At 33.9% G+C, this 26,790-nt stretch overlaps 1 protein-coding gene across 1 annotated transcript in view; it reads left to right on the top strand.

The window, feature by feature from the left end:
- Positions 1-26,790, top strand: part of SPRED1 (sprouty related EVH1 domain containing 1) — a 106,197-nt gene that overhangs the window by 22,381 nt on the left and 57,026 nt on the right. The gene's annotated exons all lie outside the window — the stretch shown is intronic.

The following is a 26,790-nucleotide window of genomic DNA, read 5'->3' as shown; positions in this document are numbered from 1 at the left end:
AATTTTTATGAATCATTGATACCAGTAATCAACAATAATTCCTAAAATATAGCTAATGTAATTTGAAAGAGAAATATCTGATTTGCCTCTTTAAAGGGGTATGATAACATAATAATACTTTTAATTAAAATCCCTTCATTAATATGAACAGCAGGTCAATGAAAAAGCATCTCTAAAGACACAATTGAGATCCTCATGTGAGTCAGCAGGGTCTTGGCAAGAAATAGTTTAGCTTTTGGTTGAGTTGCTTATTGATTTAATTTTTAGAAAAATGAAAGAAAAATGCAAAGAAAATAGTGATTATCTATATTTTTACCACCCAAAGTTAATCACTGTTAACCATCTTTGTCCCAGGTTTTAAAATTCCATTATTGTTTTTGTAATGGTAATTGTAATTGAGTTAGATTACTAAATATGTTTAATCTAAAAGTAGATGAGATGAAAAATGTGATATTTTAGCCTCAGTTATTTAAGATATTTGGTTGGGCACTGTACTCATAAAGTTAATGAGTCTGTATGTAGACTAGCAAACTATATTTTCTTTTGTAAGCAAAAACAATTGTTTGCAAAACCAGATGAGTTAGAATGAATAAGTGCAAATTATTTAGCATTTCTTATGACTGAAAGAACCACCTAGACTGTGAACTTTTTTTTTAATAGGAGAAAAGCAAATTTAATTTTGTATGTACAGGAAAGCCTCATACATGAGATGTTCAAAGTATATATGGCATCCTGAGCTAAGGAATAGGGCTTGCAAGGACAGAAAGGTTACTCATAAGACGGTGAGAAGATCAGATGTTGAGTAATTAGATACCTTCCCTGCCATACAGATGGGTCACTCAGATAAAATTTATCCTTGGCAATAATTCTCATTCTGGGAAAGACCTCCCAATTTAAGTCCTTCTAGGTAATTAAGGGAGGGGCAGATGATTCTTTTGAGCCCACAGAGTCTCAGTTGCCTTTAGCTCAAAATAATCTACATGTGAAAGTGGCACGAATAGGGGAGGCTCACTTTGAACCTTTTTAGTCCCGCCTTTGAAGCTTCCCCAAGAAGTTTCACAGTCCAGAAGTTGAGTTGCTAGATTGCTTTATCTCATTGAATTATAGACTGCGAACACTAGATCATCATTCAGGCATATAATTGTAGACTGGATGGCACGTTAAAAGGGAAAGCAGTGAAGTGCTTTGCCTAGTGAGTGAGCTTAGCCCATCATCTAACATTTGTATCTAAAAGGTTGTTATTTACTCTTTTCCCATACACACATAGCCATTACGACAAATTCATAATCTACCGGTATGATGAGATATTTAGAAACTAGGTTAGTTAAGGAAAAGTCATAGGAATTTGCCAAGTTGAACTTGGAAGAGTTGATCAGCAAAAAATATTAGCTGTGTCCAAAATAATTGAAAACCTCATAAAATATTCAGAGTAAACTTAGACTCTCTTGCCCCTGAGAATAAAACCAGATGGAGGTTAAAGGGTGGGGATATAAATGTTTGTTTTATGCAGAAAACAACTTTCTAATGATGTGAGTTGACTGATAATGGAATGGACTGTCTGATGAAATTGGGAGTTTCTCAACTTGTTAGTTATTTTCAAGCTTAGTTAAAAAGAATTGATCATCTGTGTGGATCTTTCCAAAAGGTATCTTTTCTTTAACCCGTGTTAGGTTAGTGTAGATCTTTCAGGTTCCTTATAACTGCTTAAATTCCCTGCTTTTAATTTTTATGCACTTAGTACACCACTCTTTTTGAAGTTTCCATCTTATGAAAAATGCACGTTTTTGTATAAAAATAAAATGTGTACTTTTAGAGAAATACCTTACAGTTTGAGATGTATGGATGAAGAGAAAATCACGTATATCTGTTAATATTCTGGTTTAAAAGAGAGTGCACGTAATCAGTTTGTGTTCACTTACAAGAGGTTCCTAAAAATTTAAAATATGAAGTTCTTACCCAGTTCAGCATACATTCCTCTTTAGTGGATGCTGTGGGCTCTTTAGGGCAAGGAAAATATGTTTTTGTGGCTGTTTTAAATTCACCTGTGAAATACCTGTATGAAATTTATCCCTGGAATGAAAAAGCCTTCACTCATTAATGCTTTTGGAATCATCATATTCTAGTAGACACCAGCATTACTGAGATCATACGTGGTCCATAATATTCCATAGATGTTCCCATATATACATCTTTTGGGGAATGGGTGTGGTTTTACTGTATGTGCATTAAGCATTCCTTATTCTGATCAAGAAGCTGTGGATAGTATGTTTGACTCATTCCAGCTATGTCTGATATAAAAGCTGCTGACCTAGATGAATGAGTGGTGGTAGAATGGTTTGAGTTTTCAGATATTGGAAACTCTTGAAAATTTTTGTCTATACATATTTCCTAATATCAGATGAGAAATGTATTCTCTACATTCTTAACTGTAATCCTTTACTTACAGCTTTTAAAATGAAAGTTTATAGATTATAATTTGTCTGATGATGATTAAGGTTTGCTGATGCTTTTTATTTCTCCATTGCCTGTTTTTAATTTCACATAAGGACCATGGTTTGTAGGTTTGTAAGGGCCTTGCTGGCATGCTGTTTTTGTTTTATGTTTTTTAAACTATTCTGTATGAGGACCATGATGCCGATTTAAATCGAATATTGCTCATAATTAAAAAGCGTCTCCTAAATTTTAGTGTATTTCCACGAGGTGTGCTAAGTTGCTGAACATTTTTGGAGGCGGAGGATGGAATGATACTGGGCTTTATATACAGGATATGTTGTCAAGATGGACATGTTTACTTTGTGAAATTAGGATTACAGATTTGGGACTTGTTTCTGTGCAGGAGGGAGAGTCATGATTGTGGAATCATTTTTAAAGTAGATGCAGTGAGCTTACATTTAGACTTAAAAATGAAAATATAATTGATAGAGAATGTTTATTCCAAATACTAGTTTTACTTTTACATAATTGAAGCTGGGGGTAAAACGACTTTTTTTCCTTTCTAGTCACAGCTATTTCAGTTGCAGAGTAGAACTGGAACAGCATGGGTCTTAAATCCTTGCTCAGACTCTCACAAGCATTGTTAGTTAACGTCTTGAAACTTCAGTTTCCTCATCTGTAACACAGAATAACACCATTTTGCAGGGTTATTGTCAGAATTAAAGATAAGAACTTTACCCCAAATAGATTAGGCATATAGTAAGAGCTAGATACATGTTTGCTATTAAATGTTTATTATTTGACCTTGGATTGCTTTGTTTCATTTTGACAGTTTTATTGTTTTTTGTAATTATAAAAGAAGAAAATAAAGGTAATTCTAATTCTGCTACTAAGGGTTAGCCATGATGACATCATGTTATAAATTTTTTCCAGATGTTTTAGGGTGTTTTATGCACATTTTATCTTTTTATTTCTCCAAAACTGGGTCTTTAGGGTTTGGCCTCTTAACGTGAATGACATATGTAGCTCTTGCAGGGTTTTGATCAAGAGTCATATGACCTGACTCTTTATGTTTTTAAAAGATTACTCAGATGTTCGTGGCTTCTGAATATACTTAGACACTTTTTTTAAGTTACCTTCTTCTCCAGAAAAGTCCTTTGATATTTTAAACTGAATTTCCAATAAATAGAATTTAGACAGAATTGTCATCTTTATAATACTGACTTTTGTTTTTAGAAAACAGAATGTGCTTTTATTCGTTCAAGTCCTTTATACTCTTTAAGTTTTACAGATTTCCTATATTGATCCTGCACATTTTACATTTTATTTTAGTCATTTTATATGTTTTTATTTATATATAATTTTTATTTATTTAAATGTGAATGAGTTTTTTTTTGTATTGTAATTTCTTAATTCAATGGTAAATAAGAAAGCCAGTTAATTTTTAAAATTTTTCTTATTTCCAACTGCTGCACTGTGCTCTCTTGTTTTTTTTAAATAGACTTTATTTTTTAGAGGAGTTTTAGTTTCCCAGAAAATTGAGTGGAGGGTACAGGTTTCCCATATACTCCTGCCCAAACACATGCCTAGCTGCTACCATTGTCAACATTCCCCACTGGAGTCCTAAGTTTGTTACAGTTGTTGAACCTACAGTTGTTGAACCAGCGTCCACAGTTCACATTAGGGTTTACTTTTGGTGGTGTAGCTCATTAGTCAGAGTTGCTTTAAATTCCTGTTTTGATAATTCCAGTATCTCTGTCATATCTGAGTCTGGTTCTGATGCTTTGTCTCTTTAAATTGTGTTTGTTACCTTTTAGTATGCCTTGTAATTTTTTCATGATAGCCAGACATGATGTATTGACTGAAAGGAACTGTTGTAAATAGGCCTTTAGTAATGTGGTAGTAAAGGGTGGGGTGGGGTAGGGGGAAGTGTTTTATCGTTCTGTTATTAGGTCTCAGTGTTTTTTCCTCTAGCTTTATTCAGTTTTAACTGACAAATAAAAGTTGTTTATACTTAAGGTGTATAGTTTGGTGTTTTGATATTCATACACATATGAAATAATCACCACACAACATAGTTAACATATCTATCACAGCATATAGTTATCATATTTTTCTTTGTGTGTGTGTGTGTGTGTGTGTGTGTGTGTGTGTGTGTGTGGTAAGAACACTTAAGATGTATCCTGTTAGCAGATTTCAAGTATATACTATAATATTGTTAATTATAATTACATTGCTGAACATTTGCTCTATAGAACTTGGTCTTTTGTGACCTATGTCTCTCGACTGTGAACTTCTCAAGTACTTCTTTGTTCGTTCCTCCCTCACCCTTCTTAGGTAGGACAGGATGGCTGGACAGAACTGTAGTTGGGTATTTATTTAACTTCCCTTACGTCAGTTAGGTTCAGATACAACTTTAGGGGGTTAGACTCTGGTTAAACAATTTCTCCTGAGGGCAAACTGTTAAGAAGAATGGTGTGTTCTGGTTATTTCAGAATGCTTTCTTTCCCCCTTCTGGAAGTATGAGTGGATTTTTCTCTGATACTCAACTGTGAGGACTTGATAGAGTACCAAGGTAAAACTTAAAAAGTGAGGGGCACTTCGATGACTGGGTCTCCTTGGAGTTTTTAATAACAGAATTGTCCACACTGAGCCTCCAGCAATTCATCAGTTAACACCTCGGGTTTTCCTACCCCAGCAGTGTTTCTTTCCCAAAGAGGTCTGTGTTCTCAGATTTCTATTCCAATAAATTGTGATTCTCTGTATTCACCTGCCTGTCTCTTCAAGTTTAGGGGCAGCATTTTGCCCTGTACCTCACTTCTCTTGCGAATGTAAGAAGTGTTGTTGATTTTTCTGTTTGTACAGCTTTTTACTTGTTAGCACAGATTGGTGGCTTCCAAGCTTCTTATGGGCTGAATTGCAAACAAAAAATCCTTATTTTTCTAATAAGATATTTACTTGTGTTTTTTAGGTAAGCAATCATATAATCTATAAATAGTGATAATTTTTAAATCAATATGTATGTTGCATTTCTCTTTTTCTTCCTCCCTCTTTAATCATATCACTATAATACTAAGTTTTTTTTACTTCCCCAGTAATGTTGTCCTATAGCTGACTATAATAGAAGTATCCCAGATGTTTTACTTTGAGGTGTGTAATAATTATTGAATTTTTAATAGCCTTTTACCATATTAGGGAAGTATTTTTCTAATATTTCTTTACCAAGAATATTTTAAAGAATTAATGTTGAATTTTTCCTTTTTTTTTTTTAAGCATTGTTCAAGGTAGTAAAGTTTTTCTGAAATGGTGTCTCTTCATTTCCAGGTTAGTTCCCTTTTCAGAATTTGAACCTGGGACTACAAACTATAAAAATAGTTTATTAAATTTATCAAATATATATCTAAGATTCTGCTTTTCCTCTCTATGTATTTTTACTTATACTGTACATCATTACATTGCTGTTTGTATTGTCAATAATGCTATTTAATACTGTTTAGATGGTGAATGGTGAACTCCTTGAAGAACAAGGTGCCCTTTGCATAGAGTAGTCTTCTAGTAGGAAGATCATTCTACCCCTTCCATCACTTTTCCCCTTCTTTCTAATTTACTTCTACTCATCCTTCAGCTTTCTTAGGATCCAGGGTGCACCTGTTTACAGGCAAGACAAATCACTCTGAGATCCAAGATAGTCTTCTCTAAATGACACACAATTGAAACAAGTTTTATATCTTTTGGGTTTTGCTTGGATTGTAAGAATGTACTTGCTTGCAACTCTCAGTGTTATTAGAGTTGGTTCTGGAGGCTCTTATGCTTACCTGCCCCAAGTCAAAAATTACTTGACCACAAGGGTATAAGGAAATGACTGTTTCTGGAGGAAGGGAGCTCAGAGGAGGAAGGTAGTGGAACCTAGGGAACAGTTTCCTATTTTAATCTTGCTTAGGGCTAAAAATTGTATAAAACATTTTGTTGTCTTCGTAGAGGCTTCTCAGTATGGCACATTAGTAAGTTAAAAGTAAGATTAGGGATTTGTATGCTTTTCTGTTTATTTGCTCATTGAGGACTTGATATATCTTAGATAACATTGTGTTCAGTACAATACTGAACAAGGAAAACAGGGTCCCTGCTCACATGAAACATAAGTCCTACTACTGGGAGATAGACAAGAAATACCTAAAGAAATAAGTAAATAATTTCAGATAGTCATAAGCATTATGAAGAAAATAAAACCAGGGAGAGATATAGAGTGTAATAGATGAAGGCTGTAGGGAAGCTGGATGTTGAGGCTAGTTTAGATTGGGTGAATCTAATTTGAGGACTCATGTTAGCAGATACTTAAGGAGGAATCCAATGGACTATCTCAGGGGAGTCTGCACATAAGTGCAGAGGTCCTGAGGTAGAAGGAAACTTGTGGAAGAGAATGCTTTTGTGGTTGGAGGTAGTGAGTGAGCTAGGAGAGGTATTGTTTTATAAATCACGGTAAAGAGCTATTAAAAGATTTTAGATTACCAATCTATTTTAAATTAGTATTTTAGTTTTGACAGTTGAGTTCTTGTGTTAGTACTTTACTGTTTAAGATTATCTAAAGCCTAAGACTAGAGTAATTGTCTGACTATATATTGCCTGAAGTGATAAGAGATAAATTATTCTGGATAGAATTTTATAGTGACAGATTTTTAGTTAATGTATTCAAAATTAAGATTAGTTTTGTAGTTTATTAATATTCTAAATAAATAGGTATCCCAAATACAATTACATATCAGAACTCCTTCAGAAATTTAAAATACAGCTTTCCTAAGCCTCATCCTTTAGGAATCAGGGAGTAGACTAATAGACTTGAAGATTATGTGCTTTTTTTAAAAAGTTCTCCCACTAATACTGATAGAGTGAACCAATTCTCAGACATGAGTTTAGGAACCTGTGAACCAGTGGAATTTTTATCTGGAAACAAATTTGGCCTTGATTCTTGGTCACCTATGTGGTCATTATTAAATGGTGTTGGGATTTTACAAGTTTTTTATTTTGTGTTTAAGAGCAAAGTGTATTCAGCACTTTGAAATAAAAAATGTATTAAAATGACATTTAGTTTAAGAAATTAAGGATAAAGTACTGATTGGTTAATTTTCTTTCTTGTTGCTTGCATTGTGTGGGAGATCCCAAAAGCTATGTTTATTTGCATAGTCTTTTAGTTAACAAAAAAAGATAATGCAGTGGTTAAAATGGATAAAAACAATTTATATTTCTGTTAAACTAAAGATTCATTATTTATTTAAGACAGAAGATGAAAACTTCATGTGAAACCAGTCCAGGTACAAATGAGCCAGTATTTAATAAGGAATCAGGGGACTTCATATAGGCAGGATTTCTGTCTTCTCTAAAAAGAGCAAAACATTCTCCTAATACTGAGCCTGCATTCCTGAAAGGCTGCTGCTGGAGTCGAGTGTTAAGTATTCCCCTTTATATGACCACAGTCCCACCACTACAAATATTATAAACACTTAAAGCAGTAATCTTTGCTCATTTAATGTTTGTTTTTGGCCTTTGCTTTAAGCCCTAAGTTACTATTACAAATACTGTTATAGGATTAATCTGAGTGTTTTGTGAATTGTGAAGAAAGAAAATTCAAACATTTATTTATAGCTGTTAATTCCTTTCTAAAAGACAGACTGTCTTACTTAAAATGATTTGTTTAACAAAAAGATATTAACAGAATCTGAATTATTACTTTAATTATTCTCTATTCCCAAAGAAATGAGTGTTCCACACTTATTGTATCAATCCATTAGTACTTTTGCGTTCAAATCATGCTTCCAATAAAGTAGGCTTCTCTTTTGCATTTAAAGACAAAACTATTGTCTTGGTTTTCATTATTCTGTATTCCTCAAATTTTCCCTCCTGTCTTAAGACTCTGGCCCCCATCACTGATTCCTTTTTCCCTAAAAGAAGGAATATTTCTCCCAGCTTCAGTACTATATTCTACTTTTCTTTTTTACAGGCTTATGATTCATTTTCAAAGCTTCCAGAATTAATAGCAATTAAAAAAAATTGTTGCCCTTATTATTTATTCAAGTTAGTTGTATTGTGAATTCTTTGAGAACAAGGACTGTGTCTTATTATTCATCTTCGGATACTTTCAGTTTAATATGTTATTTGGCTTGTAAAAGACATCCAATTCATTCATCTATATATCTGATTTTTTATCCAACATCTATTATGTGCTCAGGACTGTTGTATTACTTATGGTTCCCATGGCTTTTTAGTTATTTCCTTTAAGTGTTCTTAACCACACTTGATCACTGAACTCCTATTCTAGATTGACGACAAATTCTTTTCCACATTCTTTACAATATATGTAGCACCACTGGACTGAATCTTTACAAGCTTGCAATCTTGAAGGGTGTCTTTGATTACTGTATTTTTTGTATTCACTCCCTGTTTACATAATATTTGTTTTCTTTGTGAGTTCTGTTCAGAACAATAGACTGAAGATTCTGCCATAAATTTGTATCTATAAAGACACTGCTGTATTCCCAGGTTTCATTATTGAAATAGCATTTGGATTCAAATAGCATCTTCCTAGCTGCCTTTCTGTCTCTGCTTCCTCACTATTCCAAGTTTTCCTGATCCTATTTTTCGATATAATTATTCTTAGATATCAATTTATTACATCCTCCCTGCACAGAAGCCTAGAATAGTTCCCTATTGCATACACAAGGACTTCACCAGTAGGATTCCTGTTTAGTCTAACTCATTTTTGTTGTCTTAAGTAATTTTTTTTGACCAAAAGAATATTTATTGAACATATAGATGGATGTTGCTTACACTATACTTCAAGCAGAGATTCCAAATACATTAAAACTGACTTCAAAAGGAGTTTATAGAACAGTGTATCTGAAAGGTGATCACTCAGTCACCTAGCTGAAAACCTTTTTTTTAAATTCAAGTACCATCATTAACAGTGTGTCAGTCGCGTCCCAGTCATGCATACACATACATATATTTGTTTTTGTATTTGTTGTCTTAAGTAATCTTCTAACTCAAGCAAGAATAACTTATATTGCATACTCTTATGTCCTCTTTTATGATATGCCACCCATTTTGAATGATATTTTACCTCATCTTAAATCCACGCCCGTTTTACCTTCTTCAATATTGTGATGGTCATCTGCTGCTTTAGTATGCCAAGTGTACTGTGACTTTTCTTCTGTTAAGAGCTCCCTACTTTTCGTGGGGAAATATCCCATCTTCACTTTCGGGCCTTTTGAGTTGATTGGATTGACCCTATGTGGATGTGAGTTGTTCAGGCCAGACAAATGAGAGACAATGAGACTCAATTCCAGGACTTTTGAACTCTGAGAAGAGGCAGTCTCTGCAGCAACTAAAAGGATTTTGCATACCTAGAGCATACTTAATTGGGGGAAATAAATCAGAAACCTTAACCAGAGCCAACTTTAAAGTGAAGTCAGTTTTATTTAAAATTAAAACCCTTTTGGTTTGAAGTATTGGTCAGTACACTTCAAATGACTCAATAGCAGTGATCCTGCTAACTTCCTCATATTGGCATTTGTATGTTGTATCCACATGCAGGCAGGGGTGTGTGTGTATGTACATATGCAAGAGAGATTGCTGTTTAACTTACTCTCTTACAGGAATCCAACAGCTCCTTGGAACTGTGAAAAAAGATTAAAATTTTTATTTTTGAATAAATAAATACATATAAGTGTGGATACTGTTTTTTTAAATCAGTAAGTTATTTGTATCAACCATGCATTTGCTTGGTTGTAATGGTGATGAAAAGCATAGGCTTTCTATTTAGACCTCCGTTGGAATCCTTGTTCTGTCACTTACCATCTGTGTAATTGGGTATTGAAAAATTGAGGATTTAAAGAAATTTCACTGTAAGAAAAACTAGTTCTGAAATTGAATCTTAGTTATTTTAGTCTAACCGAGAAATGTTACCGAGAGAGTGTCTGTATTTTGATCCCCATAGGGATCCCTGTTCTTTTGGTTAATTGGCAGCTGCCAGACTTCCTCCTCAGAAGTCTAGATTCAGAGGAACATATGTACTGTCTTTCCACTTTTAAAACCTACTCTGTTCCAGCACAAATTGGCTGGCAGTACTTGTGTACTCCCTCACCTGCTCTCTGTCCTCACAATTCCAGATACATATCTGATGTTATTTCAGAATGTTCTGTCACAGTCCACCTTTTAAATAGAGTGCTACTAGAATTTTTTTCTGCCCCTGTCAGTGATATTTTAGTTGATATGTTTTGGGGGAATGTTTTGTTTGTGAAAGCAGCAGTGCTGCTCACATTCACAACTCAGATTATTAAAAATAACATGTATTAGAAACTTTAGTCTTATACAGTTAGAATATCATTATAATGAATAAGTTACATATAGGTCAGTAATATCTATATTCTGATAGTTGATATTAATAAATTGAATTACATTGAGCAAGCACCTCCTTATGTAAGATGTATATGTAAATGTGTCCCCATCTACTTAGCAGCTACTCTTGTTTTACAACCAAATCCATTCTTCTTTATGGAAAATGATTTCGGGTTAAACTGTGGTCCTCTGTAATCCTGATGAAGAAAGAATGTCGGTTGTGTTATTAGGCAACATTGCTGATTGTTAGCATCTGAACTGGGAGGATTGTGAATGAACTAAATATATATACCTGGTGGAAAGCCAGAGCTTTGGTCTGCCCTGAGTGTGGTGTATTTGTTTAACTGGGTATATCTCTTGCCATAACTTCAAGAAGTTATGTCATTGACTATTAGGAGATATTTCAGTTCTCGTATGGAATGTGAGGTTTTAAAGCTAAGAGTGTTTCCATACATTCATAATTTCATACCCATGGGGTTTTATTCCCTCATAGTTGAACTATCAATTAAGGTGCTGAAGAGTAGCCCCTGAATTGCTATGAGGACTCCTGCTGGAAAGAAGTCTTGAAGTTGCCCTGTTATTTCCTGTCCTGTGGGTTTTTTTTTTTTTTTAAGTTAAAAATGCTAAGTAGGCTCTTCAGGTTGTGTGGACTTTGATTATTTAGTTCAGCTGAAAACAACTCATTGAGAGTGGATGTTGCAGATGTCCTTTGATATCATCATTACTTCCATGTGTAATATTGTTTATCAGTTGTAGTAGGAAGTGAATTATGATGGAACAGGAAAGTGTTGAATGTTAAATTGAGGTTTTGTTGTATTTGAGGCACTGTGGGTAGTACATGGAAATTTAAGATGTGGTAAATGGGAGAAGTTTGAAGTTAAATAATAGAAGATAAAGTTAGAGAAATCATAAGGGTAGTAACTGCCTAATGAAAGATATATGGTAAATACATTTGAATTCACCAGAAGGAAAAGCCTTTATATAAAATTTCTAGAAGATAAGATGAAAGTTAAGTGATGGTCTTTTACCAAGCTGTAAAGAGCGTTCCTGAGGAGAAAATATGATCAAAGGTAGAATTCTGAGTATATTTATTTTTTTTGGTGGCTACTTTAGTTTGTAAAAGAGAGAAGGTACTGGAAATTACCTACAAGTGTTGTATGATAGAAAATGAATATTCTAGATTTTAAGAATGTCTTCTTTCAATATATGCTCACAACTTTAATCTTTTCATAAGATTCCCTGTTGAATATGTTGGCTGTTAGCTATGTGTGGCTGTTAAGAAATAGTCAGAATTGACATGTGCATCAAATTTCAAAGACATAGAATGAAAGAAATCTAAAATACCTTGTTGATTATTTTCATTGATTATCTATTTAAATATATTGGATATAATGGATTGATTAAAGTATACTGTTATTAATTCCACCTGCTTTTACTTTTTTTTAATTGAGGTGAAATTCACATACAACATAAATTTAACCATTTAAAGTGTACGATTTAGTAGCATTTAGTACATTTATACAGCCATCATCCCTGTGTAGTTCCAAAACATTTTTATCACTCTAAAAGAAACAAACCCATGTCCATTTAGCAGTTATTTCCCTTTACTCCACCCCCACCCCAAACCCCATGGCAGCTACCAATCTATTTTCTGTCTGTAGATTTATCTATTTTGGCATTTTCATGTAAATGAAATCATATAATATGTAACCTTTTGTTTATGGCCTTTTTTCCCATTTAGCATCTTTGTGAGGTACCATGCTGTAGCATATCAGTACTTTATTTTTTTAATAGATGGTGTTATATTTCTTATTAAAAGTATGGTATCAAAGTCTCCAGTTGTTATTGTAGGTCTGTTTATTTCTTCAATTTTGTCAGTGTTTGCTTCATATAATTTGGGATTTTGTTGTTTGGTGCATGTATGTTTATAATTGTTACATCTTAATGAATTTACCCTTTGATATCAATAAATCAGTATACCTCTTTGTCTCTGATAACAATGTTTTACTTCTCTTGGTTATTTCATGGACTATCTTTTCTCATCCTTTCATTTTCAACCTATTTGTAGTTTCGGAGGTAGTCGGTCTCTTGCAGATAGTATGTAGTTGGATTATGGTTTTTGTTTTGTTTTTTAATCTTTTCTGCCAATTTCTGCCTTTTGATTGGAGAATTTAATCCACTTACATATAGATTAATTGCTGATAATGAACTATTACTGCCATTTTGTTGTTTTCCTGTGTATTTTTAAACTTTTCTATTCTTCATTTCCTCCATTTCTTCCCCTTTTTTGTGCATTTGAGTTTTTGTCATATATTTTGAATTCCTTCTATTTTCATATGTATATATACACATACATACATGTATATATTTTTTCTTGGTTCTTACTGGTTACCATGGGGATTACAGTTAACATCCTACATTTATAACAGCTTAGTTTAAATTGATACTGGCTTAGCTTTACTAGCCTATTAAAAGCTCTGCTCCTGTACATCTCTACTCCCTCGTATGTTGTTATTGTCATAGTTTACATCTTTTTACATTAATGGGCCCATTAACATTGATTTATAATTATTGGAAACAAAGGAAAAGTTACAAACTAAAAATACAATAATAATAGCTTTTATTTACCTGTGTAATAACTCTTACCAGAGTTCTTTATTTCTTCATATGACTTTGAATTAGTCTAGTGTCCGTTCATTTCATCCTGAAGGATATTGTCAAACTCCCTCAGCCCTTTAGTTATCTGAGGATATCTTAATTTCCTCTTCATTTTTGAAGGATAGTTTTGCTGTATACAGTTTTTGGTTGTTCCGCCCCACCCCAGCACCTTAAATGTGTCATCTCACTGCCTCTGGCTGCCGTTTTTCCTATGAGGAGTTGGCTGTTAATCTTATTGAGAATCCCTTGTATATGATGAGTAGCTTTTCTCTTGCTGCTTTCAAGATTCTTTGTCTTTCATTAACTCCAGTTTCTATCTCTTTGTTTATCCTTTTTGGAATTTAACTTCTTGGATTTGTAGATTCATGTCTTTGGAAAGTTTTTTGGCCATTATTTATTTAAATATTTTTTCTGCCCCTTTCTCTTTTCTCCTGAGCCTTCTCATTACATATATGTAGGTACATTTGTTAGCATCCCACAGATTTCTTAGGCTCTGCTCATTTTTCTTAATTCATTTTTCTCCTTGCACCTCAGACTGAGTCATTTCAGTTGACCTATGTTTAAGCTCACTGATTCTTCTGCTTGCTCATATCCACTACTGAAACTTTCCAATGAATTTTTCCTTTCAGTTAGTGTACTTACCAGCTCCAGAATTTCTATTTGGTTACTTTTTTTATAATTTCTGTTTCTTTATTAGTATTTTTCTATTTGTTCATACATTGTTTTCTTTACCTCTTTATGTATATTTAAGACAGTTGGCTTAAGGTGTTTGTGTAGTAAGTCTAGTATCTGCTGCTTCAGGGGCAGTTTCTGTTAATTTCATCTTTGAATGGGTCATACTGTCATGTTTTCTTTTCATGCTTCATAATTTTTTGTTGGAAACTGAATAGTTTAAATATTATAGTGTGGTAACTCTGGAACTCATATTCTTCCCAGTCTTCAGGGTTTTTTTGTTGCTGGCCATGGGTTGTGGTTGTTACTTTAGTTATTTTTTTCTAAACTATTTTTTGTGAAGTCTGTTCTTTGCCATGTGTGGTCTCTGAAGTTTCTGTTCCTTTAGCCTGTGATCCTCTTATGTTTTGACAAAGATTTTCTTAAATACCAGGAGTTTAAAAAGAGAAACAGGGAGGGTGGGAGGGAGGAGAGGAGGGAGGGAGGGAGGGAGGGAGGGAGGAAGGAAGGAAGGAAGGAAGGAAGGAAGGAAGGAAGGAAGGAAGGAAGGAAAACTTTCCCATTCTTTGCAGATCATCTCAGTATTATGGCACTCCTTTAATGCTTAGCCGAACTGTCTACAACTCTGCCTTACCCATTACTTCCTGCTTGTGCTGAGCCTAGATGAAAACTTTGGGTCTTCCGAGATCCTTCTTGAACATGTGTCCTGCCCAGGGTATGTATATGGCTTTCTTAATTCCCTAAAGAAACTGTCTCCTTAGCTTTTCCTCCCAGGCTTTTTGGTACATCTGCTGTTGGCCTCATCTGTAATATTTTGCCCCCAGCAGCAGCTGGTTGTTTATTTGCCTTATGATGTATTTGAGGAATGCAAGTGCTTTGTGTCAGTCCTTCACATAGCTGCAGACAGAATTCTTTGAGACTGAGGTCTGCTCTGCTCTCTCTGGAACCAGGGGGCCAGGATCCCATCCTGAGAATGCAGAATGTCATCTTCAAAACTACTGCTGAGGAAGTGGGGGTGAGGAGTAGAGTTAGGCCATGAGCAATTAAAAGTGCCACAAACCTTTCCTACTATTTTAAAGTTGTGTTTAGATTTAGTGTTTGCTTCATCACTGTAAACCTTTGACTACTTTTTAGAGTTCTGACAAAATTTATTGACAAGCTTTTTTTTTTTTTTTTTTTTTTTTTTTAGTATTTCCATTGAGGGATGGGCTCTTGGAGCTACTTTCTCTACCATCTTCACTACCATCTTTTTACTTTTTTAATCTAACTACTAGAAAATTGAAGATTATGTATATGACTTGCATTATGTTTCTGTTGGACAGTACTGCTATAGGGTATTAAATTTTCAGTGAAAATTGAACCTGTTCATGTTGAATTTGGAAAGGAAAAAAATCTTCAAAGATCCCACGATTGCACAATTAGGATTAGTTAGTTGCTGTTATACTTTTTATTCCCAGACTAGTGTGGCATTTTCAGAGGACTCTCTAAACTTTCTCCTATAGGATAAAGTGTTATTAACATTGTATGTTTATGTACCCGCATCACTGAAGTCTCATTTAAGTGTTTGATCCACCTTGTGCTTTCCCTACTTCTCTCCAACAACACACGATAGATATTTATAGGAAGAGCTAAGTGTTCTTCGTTGATTTTTTTTTTTTTTGTTATTTTTGGATTCAATTATACACATACTTCTTAAAATGCCTGTTTTATGGAGGTGCTCCTAGGACTTACTTTCAAGTCGTAGTCATAACCTGTATTCTCAGGTGTTGGTGATTTTTAATACTGAATGTGGAAATATTCTTTTTTTCAGATTATTCTGCTGATTAATCTGGGTCCCTGCCATTGATTCCATATCTTTTTAGCATCCTCATCTTGTTACCTGAACCCTGAAAAATTGACATCCTAGATTTGCAGGTTTGACAGCTTACCCTTGTTAGTCCTCTGTTTCTTTCCATTAAATGCCTGGAAGTTATATGCATTCTCAGCATGGGCAAAGCTGCACTCTAAATACTTGCCTCCGGGTGCATTTTAAAGAGAGAGCGCTCTTTACCTCACTAAAAATGATGTTACATGTACAGAACCATGTAAAAGGAGTTGGCAGCATATTCAAAAGTTGTGAGTACTAAATGTAAGGCATTCTTTTGACTTCCTTAGTGAAAGCCATCTTATATTATGTTGGCAATGTAAGAATTTCCTCTTCAGGAGTGTCGGTTGAGTTTCCTCAGTCTGTTCCTTGATCCCTCACCAAATGTCCTTGCCATTGCCCCGATGCAGTCAGAAGAGTATTACTTCATCTCAGGCATAAATAAACCTGCAATTTCTTTCTTTAATATTTCTGGTAGCACAGATAAGACCAGGCAGTATAAATTTACTAGAGACACTGAGAAACTACAGTAATAGACTATTGTGCCTTCTTCCTACTTGGTAAAGAGGAATTTCTCACATATAACTACATAGCAGTACACACAGGAATATAAAATACCTAATATAAATCTGAAAATAGTACAGTATTTCCTTTTTTGCTTTAAATAAGAATTATCAATGACAGCTAACCATCAGATGTCAATCATTTGAGTCTCCTACTCACACTCTACATGATGGAAGCATTTACAAAAGATACCTAGCCCAATGATAGACATCAGGGAAGACTTTCTGGAGAATAATAAATAAAACAAGATGATATATTATAATTTAGAGATTTCCGTGTTCACCTTGGCATCTGTAGGAATACCTCTGCTAAAACCTGTGTCTTCTTTCCAAGGGTAGAAGTCATTTTTCTTCTACCACCCAGGAACCCCTCTCAAGCATATCTTTCCTTCTCGAAACCTTGTTCTAAGGTTCAGGAGGGCTCTGGAATCCTCTCTCCTACCTGTCTACCTTCTGAATTTGTATCTCCTCTCTTAGGACGTGCCTATTTTTTATACATCCAGTATGAAGCTGTCCAGCTTTTTTCAGGCAAGACCTTATTTGCTGTCTATTTCTCTATAGAGAGATCGCCTTAAGTTTAGCAAAGTGAGCCCAACGTCATTAGAAGAAATACATTCATATGATATGATTTGTGGGATGTTCTGTAGAAGTATGTGGAGAGGGCTAGAATTCCAGGCCTTAATGTTTGATTAAGTGTATGAGTGACTGGGGAGAACTAAATTGTAAATATGTGGAATCAGAGGTATTGGTTCTCTTAGATTGATGGGAGGGGTGCGGGGTGCAACAGGTTTTGACATCAGGGAGGGAAGCAAGGCTGTTCAGATCAATCTGCATTCTACTAAAAAGTCATCGTCCTACTGTAAATGGCAAGTGCTAACTCCCATTACAGAGACATACTATTTTGAGGTCTTAGCCTTTCAGGGAGTGTGTGTGTATGTATGTAAGGGTTGGGTAAATATATTTGTGAAAGGGTAATACATACACATACAAAATTAAAAAAATATAAAAGGTTTTTTAAGAAAAAGAAAATTACCCTTGTAGTTCTGTCTCATTTCCCCTTGCTAGAGGAACAGTTACCAGGTTTATTATGTAAAGATTCTATTCATATACAAGCATGTTTGAATGTGTTTTTCACAACAAATGGTAGCATACTGAACATAACATCCGCATCTTTTAAAAAAGAGCCTAATAGAACTTAGAGATCAAGCTTCCTCATTTTTGTTATGGCTACACAGTATTGCATTGAAAAGATGCTCTATAATTTAGTTCCCAGTTGAGTCTTATTAGGTTGCTTTCATCCTTTCTTTTTTTTCTGTTAAAAACAGTATTCTTCTTTAAAGAATGCTTATAAAGATATACTTTATACATGTAAAAGAAAATAGGTAGAAGTAGCATTCGCTGAGTCACAGAATATGATGTAAAACCTCAGTTTTGGTAGATATTTCCAAATGACCCTCCAAACATGTGTTACTTCCATGCTCCTTACCAACTTTTATATTAACTAATTTATTGATATTTGCCAATCTAATCATTGAAAAAATGTTCTTTAGTTTGCCTTTATTTTGAATAAAATTAGGGTTTTTAAATTTATGTCTTTCATGGCACCTATATTTTTCTTCTGTAAATTTTATTCATGAACTTTGCCGGTTTTATCTGTGTTTTATCTGGGTTGATTTTGATGTTATTTTTAAGGAAATACTATGGTTGGTTTCCTTTTTATCTTGGTTGTGATAGAATAATGTGTTGATCCTCCTCCCCAACCCCCATACCTCAAAGATGTCCTCTCCCTAATCCTCAGAACCTGTAAATATGTTAGAACTTTGCAAGTGTGGTTAAGGTTCTGAGTTTTTATCTGGAGTGATTATCCTGGATTAGCTGGATAGACCCAGTCTAATCACACGAATCCTTAAAAGTGGAGGACCTTTCCTGACTGTGGGACTGCAGTCAGAGAGATGTGAGTACAGAAGAAGGATCAGAGAGAAGCAATGCTCCTGGTTTTGAAGATTGAAAGGAGACCATAAACCAAGGAATGTGGATAACCTGTAGGATTCAGAAAAGACAAGGAAACCCATTCTCTTCTGTGGCCTCCTAAAAGGAATGTGACACTGCCAGCACCTTGATTTCTGCCTTGTGAAGCCCTTTGGACTTCCAGTTCATATAGAATTGTATAAATTTGTGTTGTTTTAAGCCACTAAGTTTTCATTAATTTGTTATAGCAACAATAGATACATATATGCTATTCAGTTTTTCTCAATTTGTTACCTTTTTAAAAACTTCGTAGTGTTTTTTATAGTTGAATTTACCTTTTTTATTTTTTTAAAGGCCTCTGGATCTTAAGCATTTCCTATGACAAGCTTATTTTAAAATTTACCATATTTTATTCCAATGCTTTTATCTCATTATGAACACTAGTATTAATGTTGGTTCCCTGTCTTCTACGTTCTGATCTCTTACTGACAATGAATACTTCTGACATAAACCTAGAGAACGTCAAAAGATGAAATTATAGCATCAGTGCTGGTAATTAAGGAGTCAGGGGAATGGACAGTAGTGGTGCCAGAAGGCAGTGACATACTAAGTGTTAGAGTTTTAAACTGCTTTGGCAAGTTGATGATAACTGGTTAGCAGAACCTAGAATATTTGATTCTAAAGGAGTATTTTGTGAATACATTTTTATTTATCCTTCAGATTTTAGTTTTATTTTTCAGTCTCCTGGAAGATTTCCCAGATGCCTATGACTTGGTTAGATGTAAATACTTCCATCATATAAGCAGTATGTGGAAGATTTAGATAACTAATACTATTGATACTTATCTGTCATTAACAAAAAGTTTTACTAAAAAGTTCTGATTAGGAGGGTTATCTCCTGGGTTTGTTACACCGAACCATCATAAATACAGAATGAGACAAATTCAGACTATTTCAGAATATAGATATTGTAACATCATAAAGTTAGTTTAATATATCATCATTATAATAGTAACATTTATTGAGCACCCAACTATGAGCCAGGTACAATGCTAAGCACTTTGCACACGTTTCCTCATTTACTTCTCAAACACTGCAATAGATACGGTTATTATCCTCATTTTACCGACTAGGGAAATGGAGGTACAAAGAGTTTAAATAATTTACCCAAGATTATAACTTTTAAATGGTGCAACTGCCTTTGGAATCAAGGAAATCTGACTTGCTATTAAACACAGTGCCATTAATTGCCATGTGGTGCTTTAGATTGATGATTACTACATGGAAAATAATAACTGCTATAGTTTTTAAAGTTGCCAGTACCAAAGGGGTAATTCAAGACCTTTATCTTTCTAATAAGACTAATTCCTTAATTTCCTTATCTGTAAAATGAAAACATAACCTATCTCATTATGGTTGATGCAGTAAAGTTCTGTTGAAACACAAATCAGGGTATTCTACTCCTTTGCTGTTGTCAATCCCATGGTCTCTTTATTATGGTAAATTAGAATACTAACCTTGTGCATGGTATGTAAGGCTTGATACAGTAAGGTCCAGTAAGTTAACTGTTATTTTCTTACCACTCTTCTGCTTATGCCTGCCATGCTGTTTTGAACTTAATATTGATTTTTAAACATGACATACTTAGGTCTTGCCGCCTCCATGTAGTGCCCTGTGCCGTTTTCCACTTGATACTCTGCTGCTCAAAATCCACATCCATGTGAATCATCTATCCTGTAATCCCATTTCGTGTTAATATATCTTTGGCTACTAAGTTATGAGCTTTTGTAGGGAAAGAACCATAACTTTCAAGTTTTGTCTATGTGTGAAGCATATAAATAAATGCTCTCTGGATGATAAGTACTAATGCGGTTATCTTCTGAATAGCATCTGCTTCTTTATAGTTTAGAAAACAGTAACTACTTACTCTGAGAAGTGCTATGTCATAAACTACTTCTATTAAGTGCTTCCCTTTTCTCTTATACCCAGTCTCTGTAATAACATTAATATTTGGATGATAATGTTTCCTTAAAATATACTGTAGAGAACATATGATTTTTGTCACTGTAAATATCCCTCTATGGGAAAATATAAATTCTTTCTGTATTGAACAAATCTTAAGGAATTCTAAGTATCTTCTCTTTTTTGTTCTTTGAGGGGGTTTTGGCCATTTTGGAGGGGTTCAGTTGTAGTTTGAAATGGAAAATAGTTATCTTTGCCTCCTGTATATAGATTGCTTTCATATTCTTAAGGTTTCCCTCATCCTTTGTATTGCTTCCTGTTGCTACTGTAACAAATCACTACAAACTTAGTGGCTTAAAATAATACAAATTTATTAAATTGTAGTCTGAATGTCAGAAGTCCAAATGGATCTCACTGGGCTAATATCAAGGTATTGGTAAGGCTGCATTCCTTTTGGAAGATCTAAGGAAGAACTCATTTTCTTGCCTTTTCCAACTTCTAGAGGCCTGTATTCTTATCTCATGACCCCTTCTTCCATCTTCAAAGCCAGGCAAGTTTCTCTGATTCTGACCTCCCTTCTGCCTCCCTTTTCTACTTTAATTGCTCTTAAATTGGTTTCATTTTCATTTTTCTGAATATTACTTAACATATCTTGGTCCCTTGGAAGTATAGTAATTTTATGGTTTACTTAAGAGAATGTGATGTAACTCTACTTAACTAACATTCACATAACACATTTGCAAGGAGTATCTTGATAAATCTGTAAATTATTAGGATCTAAAAACCTGTTGCAGAGCAACTTTGCTTTAGGGATTAAATATCCTTAATCTCAGGTTTGTGAACCTCTTTGGAGGACTGTAAATCCCCAAAATTGTATTCAAACATGAGTTTTTAGCCACGTAAGTATTTTCTTCAGGGGAGGTAGTCTGTAGCTTTAATCACTGTTTCAGTAGCATCGGTGATTATTCTGGACTTCTAATTTAAGAACCATTACTATACAAAACAAAATGACTTGTACAGCTCTGGCTTTTTCTCAGATCTGTTTCCTGAATTTGTATACATTTCTAATTGCGTGTGGATCATTTATAATGTTATAGCTTGACTGTTTTTAAATTTAAAATGTTTCTAAAATATGTTCCTTTCCTTTGTTTTTCTTTCCTTTTCTCTGTTTCTCTCTCCTGTCCCATCCCACAGCACCTCTGGACTCCATGCTGAGAGCAGTTTGATTCTAAGGTTTTAAGTCTTTGTAATTTCTCCCTTTACCTTTCTATCAAAGAAAGGAAATTATGCCCTATATCTTTACTCTTTCTTTTGTAATAGTGTCCCCAGTTTTTAGATGGGTACATGGTTGCCTGGAAATACTACATTTCTTAGCTTCCCTTACAGATAGTTGTGACAATGTGCTATAAACTGAAGAGTCTATATAAAATCTATATTTATTAAGATATTTTGTTATGTAAAATTTGTTGTAATAATTTCCTAAGTATTTTCTCTGTCCGCAGTCTCTCCTTGTTTTAAATTTTGCTGCATTTTCAAGATATGTAAATCTTCATTAAGCACTCTCTTTTGGTAGGAAACTTCTTAGTTAACGGCATAAATGATGTATATTAGCAACATTGTTGTAATAATTTGGCAGCTTTTTTGATGAAGATATAACTAAGGCCTGTTTAAAGTAATGTTAAATATACCAGTGAAGTTTAAAAAAAAAGATAACTGGAAGTTTTAAAGCATGAAAAGGTAGGAAGGTTTAGAAGTTGGGTTAAACTTAAGGAAGTTTGGAATGGGGAAGTTTTCTGGAACAAATCCATGCTATACCAGGATGGGCCCTAGATATAGAAAAAAAATTAATGAAGATAGGTCTCACCAGCCTTCCTAACCTAACAGCAGCTATGAAGACCTGATTGCTGGAGAAACAGCATTATATGAGAAACAGACCAAATTGGATTTAACTTCTGGACAATGGAAAACAATGTGTGCTATAATTTAGTAAATAATATGAATACTTGCTCTGCCAGACGTAGGTGATTTTAGGGACTTTCTTACTTTCACAGAAAATAGAGCATTCTGTTTGCTGAAATGACTTCAAAAAGAAAACAAAAGGTTTTATAGTAATAGGATGTAAGTTTTAAAATAGGTATGTATGAGATCTACAGAAAGTCACCAGCACAAATCATAAAGGAAAAGAAATACACTTGACCATGGTAAAATAAAAGCTTTATTCTTCAAAAGGCATTAAACAAATAAAAGAAGCCACATTTTGGAAGAAGATACTTAGAATTCACTTAACTGTGAAGAGAAAGGATTAGTACTTGTAATGTAAAGGATTTATGCAAATCAATAGAAAAAGACAAACAACCCAGTTGAAAATTGGGAAAAATATACAATGAATGAAGATGGTAAGAAGGCAATTGGGTGAGTATATAATTGGCTTGAGAATTCTACAAGGGAGAAAAGAAACTGAAAAAGAAGGCCATTTTTAGGCCAAGGGCACATTGCATATTAGACTGTAAGGGCTTGGAAAATTTTTCAAACTGTACCCTTAATTAGACAAAAAATTTTGCCAGTGTGCAGAGTTGAAAATTCAACCATATTATGCATTTATTCACAAAATGCTTTGAAGTATAATGAGATATTCTGAATCATGTAAAATAGTACTGCTATTTCAGAAGAAACTAGATGGATCAATTCAACTGAAATAAAATTTATCTTTGTGTTTGAGCCTCTTTTGCCTCTAACTTGATTGAAATACTATTTGAAAATTCTAGAAAATAAAGCTCATGGTGACTATTAAGGATTTTAGATAATTTAGAGTACTTGCTTTGTAGTTACAATCTCGTCAACAGATCCTCTTTGCTTTTCTTCCAAAATAGACCCAGATTAGTCCATCCCTCTTGTGTCTGTTATCATCATCCTAGTTTAACATCACCTCTCACCCTAGACTTCTGTGTTAGTTGTCTAATACCCTTACTGTGGATGAAAGGATATATTTGATGTAATTGTTCAAATAAGATGAACAATTAGCAGTTGAGATACAATTTAGATTTTGAATAAAATAAAGGAAACCAAACAACATATTACAGTAAGAAGAGCCTCTTCATTTCATTATAATAAAAGCTAGGTTGAAAAAGTGGTTATTATGTAGTCTACTACCAAAGGGAAGACTAGAGCTTTAGTTTGAGCTATTTTAGAAAATGATATTAAGTAATTATTGTCAGATTTCACATTTTATTTTTGGAAGGGCAAGATGTTTTTATCGAAGAATAGTTGACTTACAATATTATGTTAGTTTCACGTGTACAGCATAGTGACTCAGTATTTTTGCAGATTACACTTCATTATAGGTTCTTACATGATAATGTATATAATTCCTTATGCTATCCCATGTATTCTTGTTGCTTAACTATTTGATCTATGTTAGTTTGTATCTGTTAGTCCCATACCTGAACTTGTCCTTCCCCTTTCTTTCTCCTCTTCATTTTTTCTTTATCTGTGAATCTGTTTCTGTTTTGCATATACATTCATTTGTTTTTGTTTTTGTTTTAGATTCCATATATAATATGATATCACACAGTATTTGTCTTTCTCTGTCTGCCTTATTTCACTAAGCATAATATTCTCCAGGTCCGTCCATGTTGCTACAGGTGGCAGTATTTCATTCTTTTGTTTTATAGCTGGGTACTACTCCTTTGTGTGTGTGTGTGTGTGTGTGTGTGTGTGTGTGTGTGTTTGTGTGTGTGTGTACCACATCTTCTTAATCCAGTCATCTGTTGAAGGACACACTTGTGTTGTTTCCATGTCTCGGCTATTGTGAATAGTGCTGCTATGAAAATTGAGGTGTATGTATCTTTTCAAATTAGTGTTTTAATTTTTCCAGGTATATACCCAGGAGTGGAACTGGTAGATCATATGGTAATTCTATTTTTAGTTATTTTGAGGAACCTCTATACTGTTTTCCATAGCGGCTGCACCAGTTTACATTCCTAACCATCAGTGTATAAGGGTTCTTTTTTCACCACATCCTCTCCAATGTTTTTAGATGAATCACTGGGAACAAGTGCTTTTCAACTAAGTATTTTAAAGAAGCGCAAGAATGCAATGGATGAGTTTTGACAATAAGAGTTTGTTGTCATTATAAATGGCTGTTGTCTCAGAGACTAATAGATTTCAAATATGATACCCAGAGAGAGTGAAAATTCAACAGATTGTTAAATTTAATTCCATTATGGCAAGTACTATTTTTATTCTCCACATTTACTAGAGTGGACATCTATTTACATGATCAAGAAAAACATTTACTGTTATTTTAAATAGGACATATGATTTAGTTCCTTACTCTTAAGTCACTTTTATTTCAGGAGGGAGCGACAAAAACAGATTTTAATATGCTACAAGGCAGAGAATGAGAGAGTTTGTAAGAGCTGCCACTGATGTCTTTAGGAGTAGTTGCATGTTTTAGACAGAAGAGTTACTCCTTTTATTTAGGGGAATAAGATGACATTTGAAGGCAGGGAGGTTATGAGAAGCAGAGGTGAAAAGATTAGCCTTGGCAAGAAGGAACGTCCACAAAAAAACCCCTCCACATTTATTAAACAACTTGAAAATTTTTATGTTAAGTATTCTCATCATAGTTCTTGAAGTTGAAAGCTGACTTGATAAAGAGTTGTTAAATTATAAACTAATGAAAGCTATGGTAGAGGCAATACAAATTTATTGATATAAACTTCTGGAATACTTTAAAGCTTGAAGGATCAACTTGAATAGATAAGGGAGGCAGTTAAATATTTGGTATGGTTGAAAACATGAGATTCAGAAAGAAAGTTTATATTAATTATAGCCTGACTTTAAAATCTCTTTTGTTGTAATAAGGTGTATAATGAATCAGACAACCTTATTCTTCCCAGTAAGAAAATCTTTATTTTATTTAAATTTAATTTTTTTTCCTGGGTCCTGCCTGGCTTTGAATTGCCAGTATGACAATTACTTCATTTTTAAATTCTTTGTTGTAGTAGTAATAATTAACTTACAATAACACTTATATAGTGTTTGTTATGTGTCAGGCATTATTTACATTTATTTAAGGTGGGTGCTGTAACTTTCTCAAGGACATGTAGGTAAGTTGCTGAGCCAGGATCCAACTTAAGAAAGTTTGACTTTAGACTCCTTACTCAACCACAATACAGTGCAGCTTTAGAAGTATACAGCTCTCTGACAAAAGACTTGTGTTGAAAATGTGTGAAGAACCTCTAGAATCAATAATAAAAGACAACATAATAAAAAAAAAAAAAAGACTTTAAAAGAAGGCATACACGTGGCCAATCAGCATATGAAAAAAAAGTGCAAAATCATGCATCCATCATGGGAAATGGATATTAAAATCACTATGGGTTACCACTTTATACTTACTACAATGAGTAAAATTAAAAAAACTGAAAACACTAAATGTTGGCACAGATGTGGAGCAACTGGAACTATCATACATTGTTAATGGAAATGTATAATGTTCCAATTACTTTGGAAAACAGTTTCCTATATAGTTAAACATACTACCCTATGACTTATCAGTTCTGTTTCTAGGTAATTATTCAAGAGAAATGAAAACATATCTATAAAAAGACTTATACAAGAATGTTTATAACAGCTTTATTGATAATAGCCAACTAGGAACATTTCAAATGCCCATCAACATAAGAAAGACTAAATGAATTGTGATAGATGTATTCAGTGAGAGGACTGCCTGGTGGTAAAAAATAAGTACTAATATAATACCATAATGAGTGAAAGAAGTCAGACAAAAAGGGTAGGGTAAAAGTGGTGATTCCATTTGATTGCATTTATGTGAAGGCCCGTAGCAGGCAAAACTAATACATATGTTAGAAACCGTGGATAGCACTGGTAACCTAGGTACCTATGTGATGGGAAGGAGGCTTCAGAGAATTTTCTGGAGTCATGAAAATGTTCTGTATCTTGATTATCATATTGGCTTTTCAGATGTGTATATTTGTCAGAATTTGCTTCATATCAATGTATGTTATATGTAATGTATACCTCAATAAAATAAATATCTAAAGTAGAAAAAAAAAAGCAAGGGGCAGATTTCAGACAAGCACTATGACAACAGAAATGAAAACAGGCAACCTAACACTTAGAACATGCAGAGGCACTAAGTAGCACAGAATTGTAACACTGAGCTTCAGTTGATAGTCTTAATAACCAAGACAAGTTTAAGTTATATTCAGTAATTTTCTAAGAGGTCAGCATGGTATACGACTTTCAGAAAGGATT

This window comes from Camelus dromedarius, chromosome 5 (genome assembly GCF_036321535.1).
Source record: "Camelus dromedarius isolate mCamDro1 chromosome 5, mCamDro1.pat, whole genome shotgun sequence".
Lineage (NCBI taxonomy): Eukaryota > Metazoa > Chordata > Mammalia > Artiodactyla > Camelidae > Camelus > Camelus dromedarius.
Note: the sequence above shows the minus strand (reverse complement) of the source record. Positions and strands in the feature narration are given on the sequence as shown.